General features: G+C 41.5%; 1 pseudogene; it reads right to left on the bottom strand.

Moving 5' to 3' along the window:
• Positions 1 to 3042: 3042 nt before the first annotated feature.
• Positions 3043 to 3187, bottom strand: LOC115871678 (annotated as a pseudogene).
• Positions 3188 to 8186: the final 4999 nt, after the last annotated feature.

Genomic DNA, 8186 nt, shown 5'->3' with positions numbered 1-8186 from the left:
CTTTAATAAGAAACAATCATAATTCTACTAACTTAAGTTTGTTTTCCTTAGAAGTAGATCCCGAGGCAATAATTTGAGTGAAAGTGGTTTATTGGGGAGATCATTCTACCAATAATTGCCTATAGAAAGGTGGGGAAGTGAGAGCGAAAAAAGGCACAATTGTACACTATTGGAACTCCATCATGCTGACAACCAGTAGGAGGCAGTATGGAACAAGCCTCAGACTTGCCCCCTCGGAGGTCTGTACACCCACTTCTATCATCAGCTGAACAGTGCTCCTGGGGCTATTTAGCTTTGGGGCTTGTGGTCTATCCCAGAGGTAGGGAGAGTGCATATCTATACCTGCAGAAAAGCAGAAAGTGACAGCTATTTGCAGTGAAGTCATTTGGTCTAGAGATATGGGAAGTGCAGAGGGACTATGGGTAGGCACTCAAAGGGTCAGCTGGCATGTGCTTCAATGTGTAAAGCATTTGTGCTAGGGTACACAAGAAAGTCATTTCTTAGCCACGAGTGTCAGGTATGGGGGGGAAACACTGATTAACCAGTTAAGTAGAAACCGCTGAGAGGACTTACTACAAAATAACTGTTACTTGCTTTAAACATTCAGAAGCTTGATAGGAATAAGAGTAATCCTTTTTTTCTCTTATTACTTAGAATATGGGCCAGATATAGACCATCTATAGCCAAATAGAGCAAACGAATTGCTTTTCTCAATAGGAAAATTACCCGGGGTCTTCTGCAATCTGTTGTGAAAGTGTTTCTGGTTAACTTAAGTGGAAGAATCAGAGAAAAACAAGGAATTTTTCCAGTGGAAAATGACGATGCAAAAGCATATATTTATTTTCTTTTTAATTTAATAAAGAGAAATAAACTAAGTAGAAACAAATTCAGTTTCTAAACCTTAAAATATCCCTTTATCATATTACCTTTGAAAAATCCAAAAAGACTAAGAAAAAACAACCATGAAATCTATTAAGAAGTTGGCATCCTTAGGTTTTAACTAGACCATTCCATTTTAGAACATGTAAATTCTCTTTTCTCTGACAGATGAATTTATTGGTCAAATGATTTAATTTCCCTTGCTCCATCACCTGATTTTTGCTAGTTATATTTGTTTCACCAGCAAGATATAACCAATTTAACTTTGTCCTTTATCCTAATTTGTGCAGTTTTAAAAATATTCACATTGCATTGAAGTGATGGGCCTTCCCCTCACAAGTCTTTCTACTGCAGCTTCCCCACTCCTAAATTCTTTATGATGATTCAGCTTTTACTTGGCTGAGGTCCCTTGTCCCAAGAGTCCTTAAGTACTGATGGAAGGGCTCAGGTCGTGTAGTGGGTTTCCTGTTAGGGCACTAACCGCAAGGTCACAAGTTGGAAACCACCGGCCACCCCACAGGAGCAAGATGAGGCTTCCTACTCCCACAAAGATTTGCAGTCTGGATGTGGGGAAGATAGCTGTCAGATAAAAATCACAGGAAGATTTCATCAGCAACTACTAGAAAGGTTCCCCTCGGAGAGAGATCTATCCTATGCTCCCAGGAAGCAAGAAAACCAACTTCCAAGCTAAGTCCACCAACGTTTTTTAAAGTGGGAGATCAGCAACACTTGCTGACAGACACCCCATTTCACACTGGCCAGTGACCCGAGCCACTTCTGTGTGCCACAGCCCCTCCCCAGGTAGAGAGTCTGCTTAGTGCCCATGAACCTTGTATCACCACCTTTATATGTGCATCTTAAAAAACACCTCATTGTAGGAGGCTTAAGCTCAGGTCAGTTTTCAGCTTAAGGGGAAGGAGAACGCCATTCAGTTGCTGCCATACAGCATTGTGCTGAGGTCACCCCAAATCAGCAAACCATCCTGCCAGGTAACAAGCCAACCTTCGTGAAACTTCAATTCAAGACCTGGGAGGGGGTAATGTCTGTCTTGGAGAAGGTGATTTCCCTTCTGTTGGTGGTAAAGTGGGTGTAGCAACCTTCCATTGGGAAAAATCAACTTACAACACAACCCAAGGGGAGAATGCACCTGGTTTTGTGTTTCTAATTGGGCACTTTTGGCCTAGTTTCTAACCAGCCCTTGGTAACCCAGGCTTTAGACTTTTGGGACTTTAGACCCTGTTGTTTTGAGGCACACACATCCTTCATAAGCCACACCTGAAGGATATTGTGGAAACCCCACTAAGTGAGCAGGCTTCACCTTCAACTAATCTGTAGCAGACTTAAACTAACCTCCCTTGGACTTGGTGGTCATTGAAATTTGATAGGGATCTCTTGCTTTGAGGGTGCCTGTGATAGTTAGGTTCTTTGTGCCAGCAAGGCACCTAAAAGAAGATATAGGTGGAGTTTAGCCTGTAGCTTTACAGCTTGATGACCTCCTTTGGAGGTGGAACTGAGATAAATGGCTCTCTGGAGGATAGTCCCTCCCTCTCTCTGAGTTCACCCTCTTGCTCTTGAGCCACTCTGGGACCTGCCAGAGCCCTTGAGATGCATCCACGGCCATTGGATCCACAAGACTTTGCACCCACCAGTCTGTGCTGTGAGTTTCCTGCATCATTGCATGTGGCTTCATGAGTCTGAAGAGGGACTTACAGACCGGTATCAGACTTATGACTTTAATTGCACTGGGTTGGGATGTTTTCATGATATATAACTACTTCTTGATATAAAGCTCTTTCTTACACATATATGTCACTGAATTTATTTCTCTAGTCAAATCCAAGTTAACACAGTGCTCAATGCTACCATATATTTATTATTTTAATGCTCAACACTCCCCTCCAATTCTAACAGAATTTCATTAACAAAATATTGCAGGATTTATTTTTCACCTGTCTGCTCTGGCATGCTTCTAATGATATTACCTAGAAAATGAAACATAACAATTTTTTATTTAATTAATGGCAGCTGACCATTGCAGAATTTCCTTTCTTTAGAAATGATTTTGCAACTTAGCAATTGCCATTTTCAAGTTATTTCACTAAATAATCATATTAAATGTGAACAGAGATTCCTAGAGTATCAGTCACTAGGTGGTATTATATAAAGTAATACTTGGCATATCACCAGGCTCAGGAAAGAACTCAGTCTGGGGACATGTGCATTGTCTTATTAGAGTGAATATATAGCCTTACCTGGTCACATATCACCAGTGTTTATCACAAAACCAGACCAGTGAGAATATTCACAATCACTTTGCTTTTTAATGGTATGGATTTGTCTGGCGAGCATGGTTCTGCTTTTGTGAATGAGTGTTATTGAATGAGTGCTGTGTATGAATGTTATTATCAGCCCTCATTGTTCATGTAAGCGATGTCCAGCCACTTAAGTTTTAATCTGTACAAGTCAACAATTAATGTATTGTTAATTGTTGTTGTCTGAAAAGCTGGCTTATACTTGTATTATTTCTTTTTCTCAATAGTGTTTTAAATTCTATACCATTGGCTAAATTCATGATGGTATCAATAGAATTGCCTTTGCCCCAGGGGGATGATTTATGTCCTCTATCATAAACTGAAAGTTATGTCTCTAAAGTGAAGCAGAGAACTATATAAGCCATAGATTGGATTGGGGGGGCTTCCACTGAATCATAGGCTTAATCTAAGAATAACTAGTTCTTAAAGCATGGTCCCGCTTGAAATTCACCTTCATGAAGAGATCACTGAAAATATGAGTTCTATACCAAAATGTGGTGAAGAAATCAGGTGGTGCCCAGTTATCAGAAGAAAGAATATCTGTTATCTGAGAGGCTTTTCTTCAAATAGGCAGTCATCTATGTGAGGAATCAATTAAATGCACATGAAATAAGCGACCAAACCTGTGTGATCCAAGGATTATAAATAATAAAATCCAAATCTGTAGAATGGTATCAGATCCTAAATTATGAACACCTGGCTAGCAGAAGGCTATGGGTGACAATGGAAGTCTAACATGTATTTGCAAGGTCCCCACATGGGTTCCACCTCCAGCGAATTCCCTCTGAGAGTAGTCCAGGGATGGGAGCAGCCTTGCTGTTAGACAGCGAACTTTATAAAGTTGATTACTGCAGATGTAGTTAGGTTGCAGAGTAACGCTTTGTAATTTGATCTCCCTTTTAAAGGTGTTTTAGCTTTAATATTTCCTGCTTTCTTTTGGATTGAGGGTTTTTTATTCTCTTCTGTCATTGTTGTTGGGTTTGATTGTTCTGTTTGTTGCTTGCGTTTGTTTTGTATGATTTTCTGGATATGAAATCCAGGATAGGCAAATCTATGGGGACAGAAACTGGATGAAGAGCTAGGGAGGGCATGGCAAGGAAAGTTGGGGAGAAACGAGGCATTAACAACAAGGAATCCAAGAAAGAATAAAATGTTCTCAAGTGGATTGTGGTGATGATTGCACAAACTCTTAATATGACTGAATGATGAAATTGTATGATATATGAAGTATATGCCAAGAAGACTATTTAAAAAATATTTACAGTATTGGAAACCCACATGGACAGTTCAGCTCTGTCCTGTAAGGTCTCAATGAGTTGGAATCCATTGACTTTTGTTGTTTTGAGTACTGATAATGTTGACGAAGTTTTTTGTTTTGGCCTTTTTTTTTTAAGTTTTGTGCATGCTTTTATTTTTGAGTGATATCGTGGCTGGAAATCATACTCTGCACTCCTTTTTTCTTCCCTAGAGTAACTTGGAAGCCTGTGTCTATTGCATTGATTGATTCTGTAAAGTAGACTGATGTAAGTCTGAAGTTTTACTTCTGTAGACAATTGGCTTTCTCAGTCTGGGAGAAATGCTCTTGAGTTTTAAATTTTGTTGCTAAGTGTTTTGCTTAAATCATATTTTGAAGGAATATAATATGGGGATTTTTATTACGTGGACTTTTGTTTTCCTTTCTTTAAGCGGGGGTTCTCACTGCCATCGGAGAAGACTTACTTCTATTTCCACCTACTCCTTCCCAACAGCACTAGCCAGAAGATAAAAACAGCATCACCCATTTCGTTGTCATCTCTCCATACCTGGCCAGGATTTTTGTACTTACCAATGTGGGTGTGTGTGTGTGTGCACGTGCACACGAGGGGGTGAGGGTGGTGCAAGATTTTAAACTGCATGTGCAGCCACTGAAGGCAATTGTGCTGAAGAATTCGTTGCTAGTAGAAGTGGTTTTGATTGTTTCAAAGTGAGGGAAAATTGACATAACAGTAAAGGGCAAGTCCAAGTTGTTTTTATTTCTCTATAACTAGTTTTGGATTTAAAAAGTTTATATTTAGCATTAGCCAGATGGACTCAATGTAGATGATTTCGATTTTGTTGGCAACATCTAAAGCAGGGGTCCTCAAACGATGGCCCGCGGGCCACATGCAGCCCACCTAGCACATTTATCTGGCCCGCCGGGTGTTTTGGCCCATTTTGTTTTTTACTTCAAAATAAGATGTGTGCAGTGTGCATAGGAATTTGTTCATAGTTTTTTGGTTTTTTTTTTAACTAGAGTCTGGCCCTCCAACGGTCTGAGGGACAGTGAACTGGCTCCCTGTTTAAGAAGTTTGAGGACCCCTGATCTAAAGCATCCAGTCAAATACATATCGGCCTTCTCAAGGTGTTGACCTTCAGCTCTGTCAATGTTACAAAGTTTCTTCACAGCCTCTTTGATCTGATGCTTGTTGGCCTGGATGTTCACAGTGGACACAAGTGTGTTGTTGTCTTCAATCTTCTTCATGGCCAACTCGGTGGTTCAGGGGAACTTGATGATGGCATCGTGGTCCAGCTTGTTTATTTTGAGGAGGCTTTTTCCAGGGTATCTGGGCTGCCTTCGCAACCTCAGGGTCTTGGGCCTCTGAAAGGTGGATGACATGCACATCTTTTTATGTGTGGCTGTGTATGCCTTTCAGCATGGCCTTTTGGCCTTTAACACCTTTACTTTGGCTTCCATTTTGGGAGAGACAGGGCTTTCCTTCTTTGCTTTGACACCACCTTTGTTAAAAGAGTCTGTTAGGCCCATTCTCAGGGCCGTCTGTATTTAAATCCAACCTTTGTAACTTGCATCTAATTTGGCAACTGTAGTACTCAAACAGGCACAAAGACTAAATACTTGTGCAAATGCTATATGTAAGGAGAAAGTGGAAACTAGAACAATCATATCATCCCTCCACAAACTTTTGGAAGCTCCCACATATGCATACATATTACCTTATTTAGCTTCTTGTCACAATCTCACAACAATTCTGGGCAGATCTTGTTCCTGGTTACACAGATTGAAGACAACAACACACTGGTGTCCACTGTGGACATCAAGGCCAACCAGCACCAGATCAAAGAGGCTGTGAAGCTCTATGACATTGATGTAGCCAAAGTCAACACTTTGATCATGCCTGAAGGTGAGAAGAAGGCAGATATATATTTGACTGGATGCTTTAGATGTTGTCAACAACAACAACAACAATCAAACTCACTCCCATGAAGTGGATTCTGAGATTCTGAGTGGTCTCTGAGACTGTAAACCTTACAGGAGTGGATAGTCTCATCTTCCTCCTACAGAGTGACTGAGAGTTTGAACCACCAGCCTTGCAGGTCACTGTAGGACACATGCCCCCATTGCCACCAGAAGATAAAGTAAGGCTACATAAGAACTGAATTCAATTGTTCTGATTGCCTACAAATTCCTCTTAAAGGCACACATCGGAATAGAAATTAACCCAGGGACTGCCTATGCCAGATTTTTCTGAGTTCATTTCTTTCCCTATATTTTACTCAAATTGTCATTACAGTGGATATATTAATATCCCATCTTCTTGTTTTTCCCCCATAGAAACCTTAAAATGGTTGTTAAAGTATCCAGTTATCCATTACTGAATGTCGTAATGCCAATGATTATTTTTAAATGATTCCTTTATTTGCAACCTGAATCCCAACAGAAAGAAAGATTGTGTAGCCAAAAACAAAAGGGAGGGAAATGAAGTTCAGGAACAAACTATTTAGTATCTATTTACAATACTGTTTGACTAGAGAGAGGGATGGTGACAGATATGTAAAGTAGCATAATAAGATTTCTTTTGATAGCTCCACTTCTGACAGGCAAAGCAAAAACTGCACAGGTGAACAACATAGAACTGGTAGGCCTGTTAGGTAGTTTAGCTTAGGGACTGGGGTGTCCGTTACGCATGCTCAGAGGTCTGAGGTAATGGCCAAGAAGGAGTAGTGCACTGCGCATGCTCAGAGGCTCAGGTTTCTGGCTAGGAAGGGGAGGTACACCTGAGTGGGCACTGCACCTGGATTGGCCCACCTCGGCCAGGTAAAGTCAATTCAGCCATTGGGGTCAACCAGGGTCCTCCACCACACCTCCCGCTGAATAATTGAAACGGCAGGAGCCTGGAACGGACTGTGTGACTTTCTGAACAGTTTCTAGCGAGGCTGCATGGGGTGAGGGTTCCTGCAGTGCCTGTGTAAACCTGAAACTTCTAATTCTCATAAAACCCACTGGGATCACAAACCAGGCTTCTGCGTGAATTCTTTCTAGCGTGGAGCCAAGGACTGAGGGATATCTCTCCCCTGAGAGATCTAACAGACCCATATGTACTTTAACACCCTCCCCCCCTCCCCCACCCCGCCAAAGAAAGAAACAAACAAGCTTACATTTGAATTATTGTGCTAGAGAAGAATATTGAAAGTACCATGGACAAACCGGTCTGTCTTGGAAGAAGTACGGCTAGAGAGCTCCTTAGAGGCAAGGATGGAGGGACTTTATCTTACAAACTTTGTATGTGTTATCAGGAGATACCAGTCCCTGGAGAAGGACATCAGGCTTGGCAAAATGGAGGGGCGGCAAAAAAAAATAGAAGTCCCTCTCAAAGAGATGATTGACACCATGGCTGTTCTGATGGGCTGAGGCATGGGCACAATTGCAAGGATAGCCGGGGAGCAGGCTGTTTCGCACACGATCGCTCTGGCGAAACCGACTGCATGGCGCTTAACAACAACAAGGCCATTGCAGGCGAGCTGACTCCGACTCATAGCAACGTCATGGCGATTCAGAAACTGGAATCTTTTGGCAAACCGGCTGCCCCGTCTTTCTCCGTGTCCAGCTAGTGGACTCAACTAGCGATTTTTCCATCAGCAACAGAGCACATTCCCCATGAACTCAATCCAGCAAATAAAGGCCATTCAAGAAATCCCCTTATTTTAAAAACTAGAAAGTGTGTGCTGGCTTATGATAAT

This window comes from Echinops telfairi, unplaced genomic scaffold (assembly GCF_000313985.2).
Source record: "Echinops telfairi isolate 266 unplaced genomic scaffold, ASM31398v2 ScPeMD7_7400;HRSCAF=8409, whole genome shotgun sequence".
Lineage (NCBI taxonomy): Eukaryota > Metazoa > Chordata > Mammalia > Afrosoricida > Tenrecidae > Echinops > Echinops telfairi.
Note: the sequence above shows the minus strand (reverse complement) of the source record. Positions and strands in the feature narration are given on the sequence as shown.